Raw genomic sequence first — 19,912 nt, forward strand, 5'->3', positions numbered from 1 at the left:
GTTTTCAGAAGTGTTCCTGACCCCATGCCGTGATTTCCACTACAGAGTTCTGTGTTTTTAATTCAGTGTCGCTTGAGGGGCCGAAGATCACAGCCATCCAATATTGTTTTTCGTGCTTGTCCCTTGCATACAGAGATTACTCTGGATTCTCTAAAACTTTTAATTATATTATGTGCTGTAGATGAGATCCCCAAATTCTTTGCAATTTTACATTGAGAAACTTTATTCTTGAATTCTTGCATTATTTGCCCCTCAGTCTTTCACAGTGGTGAACCCCGCTCCATCCTCACTTCTGACAGACCCATCCTGTCTGGAATGACCTTTTAATACCCAATCATGTTACTAACCTGTTGCCAATATTAATAGTTGTGTGGTATTCCACCAGGTTTAGTTTTTTAGCATTACACAACTTTTGTCTTTTGTTGCCTCTGCCCAACGTTTTTGAAACATGTTGCTGGTATCAATTTCAAAGTAGGCATATCTTTTTCAAGAAACAATAAAATGTTTCTGTTTCAACATTTGATATGTTGTCTTTGTACTCATTTCTAGGGTTTAAATAATTTGCACATCATTATATTCTCTTTTTATTTACATTTTATGAAGCGTTCCAACATTTCTGAAAACAGGGATGTAGTAGGCAAAATAAACCTTTTTTTATAAACCACTATCCTTTTAAATAATTTACTAATCAAATAACTGACATTTGCCATTCCTGTGATTCCATACAAGACAGAAAGACAACATTTTTGTTTTTCGATGTTAAACCACTTTGACAAATAAATGGATATGCTGGAAATAATGCAGAAATCAGAAAACACACACACACACATCCCATTCCCATTTAATCAAATGTGAAGTGAGACTTCACCAAGCCCATGGAACAACCCTTAGCCTGGTTACAAATGGGAAATAACACAGACAGTAACCACTAGCACTCTGGACTAACGCCTAGTGAATCCCTCTGATAAGTAGTGAGAAACCATATCTCTTCTCAGGCTACCTACTGATAATTACCCAGACAGACAGACAGGCAGGCAGGGAAAGATAGTGGTGATTCTGTCTGCTATGGGTAAAAAGAGAAAATGTCTGAGTTCACACAGTTGAAGGCCCAGATCATTACTGTGCTTGGAACAGGGGGATGATGGATACCGAGACAAGCACCTTGGTGGAGGAAATGGGGACATTGGGGACATGTTGAGCTCTAAAAGAGAGGGAGGGAATGGCTGGTATAAATGAGCTAAATAGTGAGTCAAAGTGTATAATGTATTTTTTTTTATGAATAAAGAGAGACAGTGAATGAAAGGGACAGCAAGAGGATGTAAAATGAAAATTGGAGTGAGTAAGAGAGCTTCAGAGAGAAGGTCAGAGGGCTGTCTAATAGTTGAGATGTTGAGTGACAGACAGCCTGATTCATTATGACAGACACACAGAAGACAGGTCCCACAATGATGTTAGCAAAGGATATAATACAAATAATGATGATATTATGGATACTGTAAGTGATGGAATCTAAAACAAAAATTCAGAAAATCACATTGTATGATTTTTAAGTAATTAATTTGCATTTTATTGCATGACATAAGTATTTGATACATCAGAAAAGCAGAACTTAATATTTGGTACTGAAACATCTGTTTGCCATTACAGAGATCATATGTTTCCTGTAGTTCTTGACCAGGTTTGCTCACACTGCAGCAGGGATTTTGGCCCACTCCTCCATACAGACCTTCTCCAGATCCTTCAGGTTTCGGGGCTGTTGCTGGGCAATACAGACTTTCAGCTCCCTCCAAAGATTTTCTATTGGGTTCAGGTCTGGAGACTGGCTAGGCCACTCCAGGACCATGAGATGCTTCTTACGGAGCCACTCCTTAGTTGCCCTGGCTGTGTGTTTCAGGTCGTTGTCATGCTGGAAGACCCAGCCATGACCCATCTTCAATGCTTTTATTGAGGGAAGGAGGTTGTTGGCCAAGATCTCACGATACATGGCCCCATCCATCCTCCCCTCAATACGGTGCAGTCATCCTGTCCCCTTGGCAGAAAAGCATCCCCAAAGAATGATGTTTCCACCTCCATGCTTCACGGTTGGGATGGTGTTCTTGGGGTTGTACTCATCCTTCTTCTTCCTCCAAACACGCCAAGTGGAGTTTAGACCAAAAAGCTCTATTTTTGTCTCATCAGACCACATGACCTTCTCCCATTCCTCCTCTGGATCATTCAGATGGTCATTGGCAAACTTCAGATGGGCCTGGACATGCGCTGGTTTGAGCAGGGGTACCTTGCGTGCGCTGCAGGATTTCAATCCATGAAAAACTAACAGGTCTGTGAGAGCCAAAATTATTACTGGTTGGTAGGTGATCAAATACTTATTTGCAATAAAATGCAAATTAATTATTTAAAAATCATACAATGTGATTTTCTGGATTTGTGTTTTAGATTCCGTCTCTCACAGTTGAAGTGTACCTATGATAAAAAGTACAGACCTCTACATGCTTTGTAAGTGGGAAAACCTGCAAAATTGGCAGTGTATTAAATACAGTCTGCACTAAATCAACAAACCTACCGATGCATTCCAGTGATAAAAATTTTATTGGAAGGAAGCTTAATAGGAATAAATTATTTAAAATGAATCAACAAAAGACAGGTAGGCTTATGTAGTCTGTTGACTATCAGGCCCGCAGCTGAGAAAACCCTTTCAACCGTACAGATGTTGCCGGGATTCACTGGTATACACTAGAGGCCTTTTCACACTACATTGTTCTAAGCCCTGGGCTATTTTAGCCCCAGGGTAAGACTGGCCCTGGGCTAGCTTAGCCTGTATTCACACAAGAGTTTGTTAACCCTGGACTAAGGTTTAACCTGAGGCTAAGGATTCACACTTGTATTCCAAAGCCCTGGGCTAACTGACAAATACAACACAATGCCATTTTACAGTTTATGATAAGCTACAAATGTTATGTTCTCTCCGGTATGCAAATAATGTTACCGTAGCCCACATCACTAACAAATTATCAATGTTATGCTACCGCGATTTAATGAACGACTTGACGTTGGATCATCAATATGCCCACCTTGTCGGTATTTGCTTGGGCAACTTTGTTAAAACTACGCAAAGAAAGAGAAAAACTTTTAATAACCTTCTGTCTTTCGACTTATTTGCTAGATTTAAGTCCAAAGAAAGCTGCAATAACTACTTCGCCAAGATTTGGCAGGTATAATTAAACAACAAAAGTTTGCAGAGTGAAAGGACCCAAACAGACGCAGCTGTTAGTAACTACACGCGTCACAAGCGTATGTAAATTAAGTGAAAGGGCAGGTTTAGTGATTGGACAATAAACGTTCTATGGTTTTATTCTTGACCACGTTTCACATTGGTTATTTTGGCATCATGCTGTGGAGCAGGGCCAGCTAACCCCAGGCTAAGGGTGGTGCTAGCCCACTTCAAAATATGCAAGTGTGAACACTTTCTTAGCCCAGGGCTTAGAAAGCTCTTAGCCATAAGCTAAGGTGCAGTGTGAACACGCCTTAGGACTCTTCACACTTCACTGTTTTTCAATGGGAGATTCAGCATTCTTGTGTAGGCTAATTCATCAAATGTAAATCTAAAATGTAAATCTAAATAATTATTCATGAAAGAAAATACAAAACATTCTTTAGCAATCACTAATAAAACAAACTATTAGGAGAGGAAAAACAATATCGCATACACATCCTATCATCTCTCTGAATTTCCAGGAAGGTGTTCCGGAGGCATCCGAAACAGATGCCCAAGCCACCTCAGCTGACCCCTCTCGATGTGGCGGAGCAGCGGCTCTACTCTGAGCTCCTCCCGGGTGACCGAGCTTCTCACCCTATCTCTAAGGGATCGCCCAGCCACCCTGCGGAGAAAGCTCATTTCGGCCGCCTGTATCCGGGATCTTGTCCTTTCGGTCATGACCCAAAGCTCATGACCATAGGTGAGAGTAGGAACGTAGATTGACCGGTAAATCGAGCGCTTCGCCTTGCGGCTCAGCTCTTTCTTCACCACGACAGACCGATACATCGACCGCATTACTGCAGAAGCTGCACCGATCCGTCTGTCAATCTCCCGTTCCATCCTTCCCTCACTCGTGAACAAGACCCCTAGATACTTAAACTCCTCCAATCGACAAATTACTTGTTTATATTTTCATGAGGTTCCTGAGGTAGATGTCCACATGTAACAACTGAAAAAGAACGTAAATAAAACATGTACACAATAGGCTACTGTAAATCATTCTTTGAAATTGTGTATTTTCTCATTGCTGCTATCACTGCGTTTCAGTTGCACATGCCACCTTGCACCTTCAATTTGCACATTCATACATCTCACTTATATTATATATTGTTCTTAATTGTTTCACTTGTAAATTATTTGCAATTCTGGTTAGATGATAAATGCATTTCATCAAAATTTTGGTTATATCGACACGAAGTACATGCTCAAAGGCTTTCCATACCTGGGGAAGGATGAAATCAGGCCAGCGAGTGAGCGACTTTCGGAGACTGTGGTTTTGAGACTCACATAGCCTTTCATGGGCAAAAGCAGAGATGTGATAACGGACAACTTTTTCACATCACATTCCCTGGCAGAGAAATTGATGGCGAACAAAACAAGCCTTCTGGGAACCATGAACAGAGATGGGAGCTGCCACCCTGTGACAGTTTAGGCTACTGTAAATCATCACATCCTTTTTTGTCCTCCCTTTTTTCCTTGTAAATTCAATTGATTGGATAAGATTTTGAAAGGCACACACCTGTCTATAAAAGACCTCACAGTTGACAGTGCATGCAAAACTATGCATGGTATCCATAATGCAGTATCTACCATGGAGTTTTCCAAGCTTGCCGTTTACGGTACAGCACAATTGAATTGATTATAATAGTTAAATCAACCCAAGGACAGATTCCCAAGGACAAGTCTAAAAATCTAATCTAATCAAATTACTGAATCAATATTATTGTACAAAAAACAAATGTCCCAAATATGAAATGGTATGCTGGTGCCACCAACTGAAAGACTTAGTGGCACCTGTGCTGCCAGTGCACATTTTTGTCAGGAGACCTGAACCCATCAAAAACCTTTTTATCCCTCAAAAACAACAAAGCCTAGTTTACTGGTGAGCTTAGGGACCTCCGTCATGACAAAGAGGAAACCCACAGGGTTTGCCACCCTGCCAAAGAGCTAAAGAGCAGGCCAAGAAAAACCTTCTATCAGGAATTAGGTCAACCAAACACAAGTTTAAAGTCAGGCTAGAGAAGTAGTTTTCCAGCAATGCCAGCTCATCTATCTTGAAATGTGTCAGGAAATTACCACAAGCCAGCTGCTCCCCCAACTTCCCTGCCGAAAAACTAAACCAGCATTAACAAGAAGGTACACTGAGTCCCAAAAATATTTACCCTCATTGGACTTCTCCACACTTTGTCTTACAAATTAAAATTGATTTAATTAGACTTTTTTCCACTTATTCCACAGAATTTCTAAATTAATTATAAATACTAAGCAGAAAATAATTGATTGCATTAGCATTTACCCCCTTTGGCACCAGCTTTGCAAATCTGGATGCAGCAATTTTTGCCCATTCCTCTTTGCAAAATGACCCATTCCTCTTTGCTATGTCAAGTTGGATGTGTACCTTTTGTGAACAGCAATTTTCATATTTTTCTATATATTTTCAATTGGATTGAGGTCTGGATTTTTTTTCCTAATTTTCTCTCTCCAAGTTGAAGAGTACCTATGATGAAAATTACAGGCCTCTCTCATCTTTTTAAGTGGGAGAACTTGCACAATTGGTGGCTGACTAAATACTTTTTTGCCCCACTGTATGTGAAAGGAAAAAATATGGGGAAAGGTCTACTGACATTCAGTAGCTAGGGTGTCATTAGGCCTAGGATACAGGTAGAGTTATTCTATAAGAGCCGTCTCTGTCTACTGTATCTGCCACCTCTGCAACATTTCAGTGTTCTTGTTGAGCCATAGCGCAATTTGGAGTGGTAGTCTACATCCCATTTTCAAATAATTCACAAATACTGATATAATGTTATACACAGGCGTAATTACCTGTAGTCTTGTTGGCCGTTTTCATAGTAAGTCATGCGATTGTATTTTTTGATGGTCTTCCAGCTCCTGGTTCTGCAACACAACATTTGATATCTCTTGCGCTTGCTGTCTTTTGCGCTTCTGTTTTTTTTTATCAACAGCTGCGTATCTGATTACATAACTCCACCTGGCTTTCATTTGAACTGAAGGTGCTGGGGCTCAACCCAGATGGGTCCAGGCCCAGTTTAACCCCTGGGTGTATTTAATCTGAAATCATGTGAAACAGCATGTGAAATGCACACAGGTACTGTAGACTTTGTCATGTGAAACACACAGGTAGATTCCATTCAACTAATTATGTGACTTCTAAAGACAATTGGTTGCAGCACAGCTAATTTAGGTGTGTCATAGCAAATGGGGTTAATACTTATGCAATTATTTCAATATTTGTAATTCATTAAATACAATTTACAGATTTAACTTTTTCACTTTGACATCATAGCTTTTTTTGTGTTGATTAGTGGCAAAACTCCTACATTTGGATTTCATGTTGTAACACAAATGTTTTTGGAAAAGTCCCAAGGGGTGAATACTTTTGAGCCAATGTATATAACCTCTTTCAGCCTGCTTATAGACCTTGTTACAGACCGAGAGAAAATCCTGCAAGAAGGATTGGGCAATGACATGCTTAACAAATAAATAGTGATTAATGGAGAAAGCGTGGAGGACATGCAACGAGGAAGATCCTTATCATGTCATACATGTCCAACTTGACACAGGCAAATGAGCCAATAGATCCAATCACCAGGTAGTGGCTCACTGACTAAAGTAAACTGCATGGAATCAATAATTGGCCATACACCAAATACGTGAATTTAAATGGCGTTGTATTGTAGTGTATGTTTTTCAAACAGTTTAATTTCAAAATGCATGATTATGACCATAGGGGCCTAAAATAAGTAGAAATGTGGCTTTATAAATGGGTGGAAACTGTTAGGAACCAGTCAATAAAAGCTTCAATAATAAACATTGCCATACAGAGTTGAATGATAACTAAAGTACCAAACAATAAAGATGAAGAGGCCAACTGATTATATGGACAATTTGGTTTGCACATTAGTTACACTCTATATCATGACACTTGGTTGACTGATGCATTTTGCCTTGGAGATCCAACATTTACAAAACGATGCTGATTAGCCCAAAGGGGGAGCTGCAACTTCTGTGGGGAATGACCTTTATTCTGTTGCCTTGTTGAATGGAGTGAATAGTGTATAATCACAGTACAGCAACGGATGTGTAAACTAGCTAATTAGCTAAGTGTTCCTCACCTCAATCACTGTTTAGCAGGTTTTCACCTGAGCCCAAGATTGAAAAATAATCCCTCTCTTGCTCTATCATTCCTACCTCTGTCCCTGTCTCAATCTTTCTGTTAAGCTTAAAATTAATGCTGAGTCACAACCCTCTGTTTTCTTCCCTGCCACCTGTTGTCTTCAGTTAGCTACTGTCAATCTGCTGTTAGTCTCCTGTCTCTGTCTTGATCTTTCTAATGAGAGGGGCTTATGTAAAGTATTTTGTAAGTTCCTGTTATTAGCAGGCTATTGAAGTTAGGGCGGGCTTACTTGATTGGTTTCAGTCAAAGATAAGATGAAAAGGGATGATGTCATTAAGCCATGCAAAGGGAAGTTATTTAATGTTTGTGTATGTGTGTGTGTTTGTATGTGTGAACAGGTTTTACTTCATAAATGTGTGGACAACAATGTCCCCAAACCTTGGTAAACTAGCAACATTCCATAAACAGGAAATAGTTAGACCACCACTGATTCACTGGTTGGCCAAAATAATTGTCCAATATTAGCCTTCCACTGATGTATTTTTATTGGCCATTATTCCACAAACAAAGTGTCAATTTTATATGCATTCTTTGATATTTGCCAAAGAAAATTGCTTTTACGAGCTGCTTAGTAAACATAATTCAGCTCACAATGTTTGGGAGTAGGCATGTTGGTTTGACAGTGAGTAGCTTGCCACATTGATAATGTTAGCTGGCTAGCTAGCCAACAGCATAGTCAGTACTAATGCAATCCAGAAAATGTTTATAGTGGGTAGAGCGCAAATCTGTGTTCTTCGGGAAAAAGTCAGATGAATAATTAGGACAGATAAGATGTAACCAATTTGAACGTCCATTTCACAGAATGCCCATCAATAGATGCCATACAAATTGTTTGCATGACCTTTGACTGCAATAAAGCACTAAGAGCATCTGCTAAATACCAATGCTGATATAATAAAATTAATCTTACTGCATAGAAGCGTTGGTTGGGAATTTGTGAAGAGAGGACTTTCAGATTTACTTTGACATTCAGCCCTTATTGGGGGGCTATGCATGTGGTGGTTCTGCAGAAATAATTCTGATTTCTTCTGATCCACTGCCAAAGATAAATGCTTTTTGTGTCATATCGGTGCATGTCTTGCCACCACCAAGTGAGGGTGATGGCCGCAGATGTTCAGGACCTGAGTTTGCATGTGGGACGAACACAGCGGGTAACTGGAAGCTTTGAGAGGCAGCTTAGAGGGCCAGCCCCACCTCTCCGCACCTGCCTCTCGTCAAGGGTGATTCGGGTGGCTTCATAGGGAGGAGAGGAAAAAGTGACTAATGCCCTGTGCTGTCATGTGTGTATTTTTGTCTCATTACAAACTGTTATTAAGGACCGCCGGAGCCTCACCGCCTGCTGGGAACGACCCACACCAACACCCAAAGCTGCCACATCTGAAGCTATTTTTTCAGTATACCATCTGAGTTCTCGTTTTGTTTCTTTTGTACGGTTTGTCTTTTGAGTTGTGTATAATAAAACTCACATCTCGCATCACTGCTGTGCCCCATTACAATCTTTGTACCTGAGAATGTATGTATTTAATTTCATATTTGGAGATGATGTCATTGCTTTGACGGTTTGACGGTTATCTTAAAGGTAAAAGTTGCACTTGGACTTAGGCTGAGGCAGTTAGGTTTCTGAGTAGGGGTTAGGTTTATTGGTTAAGGTTTTTTGGGTTAGAATGAAGGTTAAAGTTACATAATTACTCAAGTAGTTATCTTGGATGGCTAGTGTCACTTTCATGATTTGTAACCCTGGTGGAAATATCCAGTGTACGAATTGTAACAGGGGTGGGACTTCTGGTGTCCAACTTGCTAACAGCATTTGATGTTTCAATAAAAACGTGATAACAGTTGTGTGTTTCTAACAGATGCTTTATAACTCTTGGATCTTGTGTAACTTTTGGATCTTGTATTGCAATCTTTGATGTTTTATGGCTTTCAGGGGTTCCTAAATGCCCCAGTAGACCATGATTGCATGGCACATTGAACCATTTTTCTCACAAAGTCGAATGTGGTGTGCTCACAAATTTGTTATCTTTCTATTTGAATATAAAGCCAGGGGTAATGGGGGAGAGAGCCATAATATTATCCTGCTGACCGATCACACTATGAGATCTTCACCTGAAAAGAAAGCTAGAAAATGAATCATGTGTGTGAACTGCCAAAATCCCTTGAAGCACAACCCCCCGCCCCCAAATTTAGGATTTCCACACACAAATGGTGACCATGTACACATTTCCAATACAAACTATAAATTACTCTTAAGAAGTAAATCCCACAATTGAAGTTGGGTTAAAAAAGTACTAAAAAGTGACAGGCTCTTTCACCCATGGTTTATGGACAGAGGTCATAAAAGTGTTTCATGTTTTATAATGTGTGTGTGATCCAACAAGGTCTGTTCCCATGATTGATGTTAAGTTGTAAAAATAATTAACTGTTGGTTGACTGCCAGGGTCATTTTTTGAATTATTTGATTGCGGAGCTTTTGTGTATATAAAGCGCGTAGACCACTGTACACATCGTTCAGAGTTCGCACGTCATGGAGGATTGCACAGCAAACACCTTTGAGACTGAAACACAGTTGAAAGCTAGCAGCATAACTCTTCAGCAGGTCATCAAGAGGCTACATCAAGAGGATGAAGACATGACCACAATGTCAGACCGTATTCATCAAATACACCAGGGTATGTTGACAAAGGAGTGGAAAATTGAAGATGGACGGACAGCTGGATACACTTAAAACTTCAGGTCATATTTTTGTAATTGAAAGATTGAAGCAAAATTATGAATCACAGATTTAAAAAAAATTATTAGAGACAAGGGCAAAGCAGGAAGTTAACATAGTTCCACTGATACACATATACAATTGTAACAATGTAAGTAGTGAAGTGTTTTTGAATTGACCTGTCCCATAGCTTACAAATGCCGAGATTTTCAAAATGCAGACCCTCCAAAAGTGTTTTAAAGATTTTACCTGCGTTCTTATTTCACAATCAAAAATGGTGCACTCAGTGCGACCGACAGTGCTGATTAAAAATGCAGCATTGGGGATATGTTGATTGTGAAAACTTATCATCAGTACATACAATTGTCCCTGTTATGAGAACATTTGCCAACACCTAACAAATGTTCTGGGAACTTTCCCAGAATAATTTATGGTCTGCTGGTTAGTCAATGTGTTGCCAATTTGATCAAATTTTTTAGACTAGATTGCAGCCATGGGTGCATTCAAATGAGTGTTTTGCTGCTTTCTCACCATATAAAAAACATGGCCTCATTCGTTCAGTAAATCAAAGTGAAATATAATACAATCTTCAACATCGACTCTTCTCGATATTCAAAATTCCCCTTAGACAACATCGTGCAAAAGTATCCAAATATGCATTACATGTGAAATCCACTGCAACTCATGCAGTGCTGGAATGACAGTTTTAAATCCTTTAATGACAGTTTTAAATCCTATTTTTTTCATCCGTTCACAGGTTGACTTGGGCTTTGACCTAGTCAACCTGTTTTTGCATAAAATGTTTTCCTTTCAAAAAGCTCAGTTTTTAAATAAAGTTAATTTCATCTCCAGTTGGGGAGCCCCAGGACCAATCATATGGCTATGATGAGGCAGCCTCTTCCTTTGACCCAGGAAATCTATGCCCTGATGGTGCTCCCTGTGACGCAGTGTCAGAGTCAATAGATCTCTTCTATCTCAGATACATCTTTATGAAGCACAGACTATAACAGTCCATGCACACTTGCTCACATAGTATGCCCTAACAAACATAGGACTCGTACACCTGCAAACACAAACACACATGCACGCACGTACAGGGTAGCGACATAAACACAGGAAGAAATATGCAAAAAACCTGGCTGTAATGTAACATTTTACGTCTTTATATAATCGCTTTATTTTAAGCTTGAATATATCCAATTAATGAATTGTGCCCTTTCAGCAAAAACACCACATCACCAGCCTCAAAAAGGTTGGAATCAATCATCTGGTCATTTCAAACTAATTACGTTTTGACAAGAGAGGTTCCACCCTCAAGGGCCCTTGAGAACAAGCTGAATCCTGTTTGACATTTCCCTTAAGACCCTCATATAAAACAGCCACAGGAAATCAGTCCACACACTGCAGGTAACAGTTAAATAGACCTACTGTTATGCTATAGCAGGGATGACATTAACTGCTTGAGAGTCCAGCCACTCTTCAATTAAAGTCTTGTCACTGACATGAAGACAAAACACTATTTAACACCTCAGCGGTAGAGAATTATTTTTCTTTCATCCCCATGATACCAATAACTTAAGTAATGACTTTGCTCCATTAACCATGTGACTGCTTGAGATTTGGCCCTTAAACCTTATGGCAGACAATAAGTTAAAACAACATGTCTGTTTAACACAAAAAGCTATTTGCTTTCTTGTGTGTTTGTGTGTGTGTGTGTGTGTGTGTGTGTGTGAGAGAGAGAGAGAGAGAGAGAAAAATAGAGATGAACAAATAACAGCATGTGAACTTTTCATGTTTGTTTTAGCATCTGTGGCCATCTGATTAAATGGTAAAGAGCTGATTCTACCTCTATGTATAACAGGCAAATCCTGTGTGTCCTGTACTCCCTTTCTCTCATCTATCAAGGGATAGATAACCACATCTGTAAACAAAATAGTTCAGAGAGCCCTGCCTACCTTTGCTAAAAAAAGCTTGAGTCAGTAGAAAGAAATTCAAAATGTCAAGTGAAAACCCAGTCTGTCATACAGGCTACCAAGGCTTAAAAAAAATCACAATCCCAGAGAGACTCTTCGATTCACTCACTTTCTTTCAATCCCTTAAGCTTGCCTATGGATGGGAAAAAAATGGCCTGAGCACACAAACGTGAAAATGTATAATGGAGCACAAGCTGCAGCATATGCTGTGATTCAAGTCTTTACAAACATTGCAACTACCCTACATCCTACAAAATCTGACAGCTTACATCGTGGCAATCAGCCTAACAAGAAACAAGTAGACACTTTGGTAGATACCTACCTTTATCACCAAGGAACAATAAAGGCCTTCCAAAAACTCTGATCTTACATTCTATGTAGGTCCTTCTTACATTACAGAGGGCTATTCCTGGAACAGGGTTGCCCAATCTACAACTTTTCTCCTCATTCTCTGAAGCACTCAGTGGGTCAGAGCCCCTGGATGTGAGTGGTGGCATCATCAAATATTAAGTTGGTTCTCTATGAGAGCATGTCGGAAACCAGTAATGAAATGTAGTCTCAGTGACGGCACTCAGAGCCGACACGGTGGACCGAAGCAAGCAGCCTGTCAGGGCCAGGCCTCACGCCCGTATCCATGCCTAACTTAGCACTGCACACTGGCGCCAACACCACGGACTATTAACACCACACTCACAGAACATAAGTTCTCATTAACACGTGAGCAAAGCAACGCACTGAGCATGACGTCACAGCTATTCTGCAGGCTACAGGCTACCGATCCATTTCATGGCCATGCTATGAAAGGTTGTCAGGAACCAAATTGTTCACGTGAGAAAATTGCTGCTGTGGCTACTGCAGTCTAACATGAGGACATAACCAAGAAAATTGCAGCCTTTCTTTTCCATGTAACAGAACTCAGAATATGACACCATTTATTATCTCTGGTCTCAGTTACAGTTCCCTAACAAAATAGCGTAAAGCCATGTTCCAACTCGAGGAAGAGACACGACGAGAGACTAATTATGGCTACTGCAAAGATCTCTGTCTCGTGTGGCTGTTGCATTCACAGCTACAGTATGTTTGCTTTGGGGCACCCTGAGATTTTAAAAGCCTTAGTCTACATGTGCATCATCATCAATCAACTTTTGTAAGCCTAGCAGTTTTGATATTGGAACGTCTCACTGTGTTGGAGCAGTTTTTGCATAGGGAGGAAAATCTGCTGCTTTCACTGGGGAATATTATGAACTTGTGCTGCGATGGTCTCCATGGAAACGCTCAGCTCAATTCATCAACTGCTTACATTGGCATATGCACTGATGTCAAATTCAAATTGCTTTTTGGTCACAATAAACATTGAGTAAATAGGCTATTGCCAAAGCATCTGTGTTACAATCTAATCATATTTACATAAAAACTACAATAAAGTAGTAATAGTAAAAAGTAATAAATTGGATAACAATAGGTCTTTATTATAGGACCAGCTATGGGATGAGGTGTCATCGTGCTGTAGGTGTCTCCTGTAATGTTGACGAACTGTGTATAATTCATCAACATTACGGGAGATATACAGTACCAGTCAAGTTTGGACACTTGTCCATTCACTTGAAACTTATGACTGTCCATTCACTTGAAACTTATGACTGTCCATTCACTTGAAACTTATGACTGTCCATTCACTTGAAACGTATGACTGTCCATTCACTTGAAACGTATGACTGTCCATTCACTTGAAACGTATGACTGTCCATTCACTTGAAACGTATGACTGTCCATTCACTTGAAACGTATGACTGTCCATTCACTTGAAACGTATGACTGTCCATTCACTTGAAACTTATGACTGTCCATTCACTTGAAACGTATGACTGTCCATTCACTTGAAACGTATGACTGTCCATTCACTTGAAACTTATGACTGTCCATTCACTTGAAACGTATGACTGTCCATTCACTTGAAACTTATGACTGTCCATTCACTTGAAACGTATGACTGTCCATTCACTTGAAACGTATGACTGTCCATTCACTTGAAACGTATGACTGTCCATTCACTTGAAACGTATGACTGTCCATTCACTTGAAACGTATGACTGTCCATTCACTTGAAACGTATGACTGTCCATTCACTTCAAACTTATGATTGTCCATTCACTTCAAACTTTTGCTTACATTTTCTTGATGGTCAATTTATGTTTTTGCCTTGCCATGGCACTGTTTTAGAAAAACATGCCTTGCAAAGCAATCTGACAGCTTATTAAGTCAAACGATTGTATTCTAATAATAGCCTAGCCAAGTCAAGCAGCATTAAAATGCTACATTCCAGCCTGCTTTTAGCCAAGGCCTAGCACTTTTAAGTGGAGATTCTTATGGTGTTTAATTATTTAACTTATTTTTGTCTGACAAGGAAATGTATGAATGTATGAAGAGCTTATGAAGCTTCCATAGACATCAGACTGGCTCATTGTAGTGCCCTGTGTTGTTGTCCAAGGTCCTGAAACTTTTTCTACAACTTATGGTTAAAGTGCACTTTTGGCAATTGCAAAACTAAGTGAGAAGTCTATGGTCAAATACAAGGTGCTTTATATTTGTCGTGTTACACACACACACACACACACACACACTGTTACCAGTGTTATACAGTAGAAGCATTTTAACAAAGTCATACAATATGCCTGTGAAGCAAACTTTGTTATATGGTTTTGAAGCAAAATGTTATATGGTCTGAATTGTGTAGGCCAAAAAAATATATGTTTGCGTAAGCTGGTGAACCGAATCAGGTTTGTTATTATAGGAAAAGCTGTAAGGGGTAATTTAGCCTAGCCTATATGTTATTGGCCCTACCATGCGTACAATCATCCTCCATGCCTGTTTAAGGGTTAAACCATGCTTGTAAAGATAACCTGCGGGCTACCTGTGTGGCTTGGGTAAATTTAATCTCTGAAATGGTAGTCCATTTAACTCATTTATGTAGTCAATAACTATCGATGTTGCGTGTATGCTAATCTTTTTAGCATGTAAAGAATGCACCCGTGTAAGTTTGGAAATCACTGTGGGCTATTGGAAATGTTTTGCCAAGCTCATTTATGCTGCGTCTTTCTAGATTAGTGAGTCTGGAGGCAATAGCCTAAAAACTTACTTTTATCAGTACTCGGTTAACTCACCAGGCTTTTTTCCTACGAAGATTATTTTTGTCTCAGAATTGTTCCCATTTGCAATGATAAAACATGCCCTGTAGATTTTTTTTTCGTGTGATCAAGTGCTATACCTTTCGCTTTGTCCAGCCACAGAAAAGATCCTGCTCCTAGCAAAGGAAACAGTGCGCGCACACAGCCTGGTCCCATAAAATAGACGTACTATAGTAAACGTAAATCTAGTATGCTCAAATTATTATGTCATGTTTTGCAAAATTAATATATGACGTATGTACTGTATTCTTAAGCAGTAAACACTAGTGTGTGGTATATGGCCAATACACCATGGTTACAGGCTATTATGCATGACAACACAGAGTGCATGGATACAGCCCTTATCCTACATAGTATATTGGAGACTCAGCTTACTTTTTAGCCATTATAAAGTGGTAACGAACATAACTAGACCTGGGGAATATGGTGAGGTACCACTGTTCTCTGTCAATGAGCATTTTGAGCTTGAACCTCACAGTTTATTATCCGGTGAAACCTCAACATATTGTAAAATAACAGCAATTGATTTGAGCCTTGCTTATTGAAAACCATGTCTGTGGATGCCCACCCTGCCCATATTTGCTTTGACAACTTTGTTAAAACTACATAAAGAAAAAGAAAAACGTTAGCAAACCTTCATTCTTTCAACATATTTGTTTGACTTACATCCAAAGAAAGTTGCAATAACTACTTCGCTAAGATTTAGCAGGTTTAATGAAATGACAAAAGTTTGCAAAGTGAAAAGATCCAAACAGAAATACAGAGCTGTTGGTAACAGTGCGCGTCAAGAGCGTATGTAAATTAAGTGAAAGGGTAGGTTTTGTGATTGGACAATATATGTTCTATGGATTTGTTCTTGACCTTGTTTCACTCTGGTTATTTTGTCACTGTGTTTCTGGGGCTAGCCCTGAAAAGTCGGTGCTAACCCTGCTTCTGAGCAAGGCCAGCTAGCTCTGGGCTAAGTTAGGTGTTGGCCCATTTCCAAATATGCAAGGGTTAACACTTGCTGAGCCCAGGGCTTTTGATGCCCTTAGCATATCCAGGCATGTTTCTGAACATGTTTACTAAGTTGGAATATGATACAATTAATAATATCTATCATTGCTCAATATGTTTGGGGGGGGGGGGCGTTGTTTTTTTGTTTTTTTTCTCTGGAGAGGGCTGTGTGATTTTTGTCAGGGCAGAGGGGAGGGCAGTGCATTCTTTGTGAGGTTTAAAAGCAGTTTTGCTGGTTTTCTTTATTTAGTCTATTCCATATTCCACCTACCAAGTTCTTATAATGTAGTGGAAGAATTAATGACATGATGATTATGTCATAGTTGTTTTTATAATAAATGTTTGCCCACTTTAGCAACGTAATTGCATACTGAAGCCTCTAAAGTGTAACTTTAATAGTAATTAGTCCCTTTTTCAAGTAATTCAAAATGCTTGAAAGGATGTGAGTGACTAATGGAAGTGCAACCACCAAATTGGCTCACAGAACGAATCACCATTGCCATAGCTTGAACATTATGGGCAATCACTTTTTTCCAAACAGAGAATAGCTCAAAGGGGCAGTGAAAGAAAATTAACTGTTATGAGTACATTGGCTTGGTTTTAATAAGGTAGGCTTATGTTTTTCTTTTACTGTGACAAAATTTTTATTTAGAGGGGGATGGTGCTGCAAAAAAATAGAAGATGATGGTCAGGTGGAAATGCGTCTACATTGGGGAGGGTGGTGCTTTTATAATTATACTTAAAGTTCGACCAGACCCCTGGCCAATAAAAAACAACTGTTCATAAAATGAAAAGATGACAAATACTTTACTCAGTAAGGTCACTCACAGAATGGAAATCTTAAAATTGTCTTTTCAGGCTTATATGCACTTTTTTATTTCTAACATATTATACAATTTCTAAAGAAATGAATGATTTACATCCACAAATTAATGCATTGCCAAACATAATACACATAACATACTAATTGGAAACAGATAGTTTTACGTTTAATATGTTACGTATACCCCTGAGCCCAGGCACACTCCATGGTTTTGAATATGAGAGCTCCACGTCGCCATGGAGATGGAGGGAGCTCTTTATCCCGAAAAGAATTGGTATCGCTTCATTAGCGACAGTGCTTCAACGAGAACCCTAGAATTTGCTTTGACCACAGACGCTCTGTGGTGGTGATCGCCGACTTAATGACAACTTATCCTACAGATGGTTGTTCATCCCTCATTAGAACATTGCATTCTAGACCATATAAAGAGGGTTTCGCTCTGTCTTTGGAAGAAACATAAAGGAAAATGCAATATCTAACAATTTACCATTTTTATTTTAAGTTAACTAAAATTGTAAATAAGGTTGCCATTGGTAATACAATTAGACATGAAGGAAAATAAATATGCTGTGCAACATAGGCCTATGGGTTTAGCAAAGGCTACCTTTAGGAATATCCTACTTTTCAGACATAAATCCATTACTATTAATGTCTGACAAATGAGAATGCAAGGATAACAGCCTACGTGGAAACCCTCTGTAGGTAAGATTATGTTCCTCATTCACGTCGCCCAAGTATTATCAACGATCGGTCGAGATTTGAAATTCTCATGCCGACTGTGGCTTTTTCAGAAAGAAACATTGGGTTACGATTTAAAATCCAAGCATGGCCTTTTACAAGTCTGTCATTCGTGTACTTAGAAAAAACGGATAGGGACAGTGCCATGTTACGTAGGCTAACATATCACACACTCCCCCACTTATTATTCATCATTTCTCAGTCAGCACAAAGCAAGTATAAAATCCAAAGGAAAAAGACAGTTAACATAGCATACCTCGTTAACAGACGCCGCTCTTATTCATTCATTGTGTTCAACAATTACGCCTGGTTTCGCGAAGGATCTGGTTTATCGTAGGGGCGACGAATACGATTGGTAATTTCACCTTTCCCCCACATCTCGTTGAAAATCCATCTCCTGTCATTCTGTCATGTCCCCTTCTTTTGAGCTCGACCAAGTAGGAAGAGAGAGAGCGAAAGCATGGGCGAGTGTGAGTGAGCGAAAGAGTAGGCTGTGTGTGTGAAAAGAGAGAAGGGAGAGAGAGAGAGATAGAAAGAGAGGGTGGGGGGAAGGACTTCAAATTGCTGATATTTAGGTTGTTATGTATGGATATTGGATATTGAAATCCCCTGGCATCCCACCAGGCAGGTAAAACAAGTACAGAATCGGACACGGGGACCTTAATCAGTAAGTCATTCAAATACTACAGATAATTTCAACGTACGTTGGTGTAGCAGGCAAGGCGGTAAGAAAAGTCATAGCTAGTATGTCAATACTACTGAAAACAGTACCACGTACTGGTTATGCAAAGGCTACAGAAAATCGTTATTTTTCTTTAATATCTCTCTCTCCCTCCTCTCACTGCATGTTGGAGATAAGTGATACAAGTGCTGCTGAAATCATGCATACATATTCCCAGAAAAGCTATTTTATTAGTTATAAAATATACTGTCAGAGAATATCATGGTCATTCATTCAATATTACCCACAATCAACATTTCCTCTGTGTCATTGTCGGTGTTTTGCCCAGCAGTTCTCTTGAAGGCCAACATTCCGGCTGAGTAAAATAATATACACAAGTCCTTTTCCAAATCACATGCCACCTGTCTCCCTCCTCATCTCACCTGGGACTGTGCCATAGACCTTCTGCCCCGTGCCGTGTCCCTGAGAAGCTTTGTCTACAGTACCAGATGTCCTTTGCAGAGACCAAAGCCATGGAGGCCTACATAATGTATAGGAAGCTTTACATCACGGTTGTATGTGTCCCTCCACCTCTCCAGCTTCTTCAAGTTTCTTCTTTGTCAAGAAAAGAATGGAGATCTGCGCCACTGTATGAATTACCAAAGACTGAATGTCATCACAGTAATGTACCGTTATCCCTTATCGTTAGAGCACAGGTGTCAAACCGGTTCCACAGAGGGGCAAGTGTCTGCAGGTTTTCGCTCTCACCTTGATTGACGAATTTGGTCACTGATTATTTAGGATCTCCACTCACATGATTGTTAGGTCTCAGTTGGGCACCAACTGAAAGGAAAAAACTAAAACCATTCCCTCCGTGGAATCAGTTTGACACCAGTGCATTAGTGCTAGTGGTAATAGAACAACGCCACAGAGCGAAGTACTTCACCAAACTTGACATATGGAGTTCCTCATCTGCATCCAAATGTGTGAATTTAATATGGCTTTCAGCGCCACATCAGGCCACCAAATGTGTGAATTTAATATGGCTTTCAGTGCCACATCAGGCCACCACGAGTACCTGGTACTGCTGGATAAGTTGAACAGCAACCCTTTCATGTTCCAAGCTTTTGTTAACATATTCAGAGACATGTTTTTATACATCAATGACATCCTGGTCTACTCAGCGATGCTGGATCTACATGTCACTCATGTCTGGGCTGTTCTCAAAGGACTCCTGTGGCACAGCCTCCATGCCAAAGCTGAGATTTGTCAGTTCCATCAATCCACCGTCTCCTTCCTCTGTGGCTGGATCAGCAGGAGTGGAGATGATGGGGCTGAAAATCAATGCACCTCCAGCCGATCCTGAAACACCCTGATC

At 39.8% G+C, this 19,912-nt stretch overlaps 1 protein-coding gene across 1 annotated transcript in view; it reads right to left on the reverse strand.

Annotated features, from left to right (window-relative positions):
* The window catches only part of kcnj6 (potassium inwardly rectifying channel subfamily J member 6), a 65,591-nt gene extending 47,232 nt beyond the window's left edge, over positions 1–18,359 (reverse strand). Inside the window, exon 1 of the mRNA XM_010870859.3 lies at positions 18,130–18,359. The gene's annotated coding sequence lies outside the window, so the exon portion shown is untranslated. The remainder of the gene's footprint in view (positions 1–18,129) is intronic.
* Positions 18,360–19,912: the final 1,553 nt, after the last annotated feature.

The sequence above is a fragment of the Esox lucius genome, chromosome 7 (genome assembly GCF_011004845.1).
Source record: "Esox lucius isolate fEsoLuc1 chromosome 7, fEsoLuc1.pri, whole genome shotgun sequence".
Classification (NCBI taxonomy): Eukaryota; Metazoa; Chordata; class Actinopteri; order Esociformes; family Esocidae; genus Esox; species Esox lucius.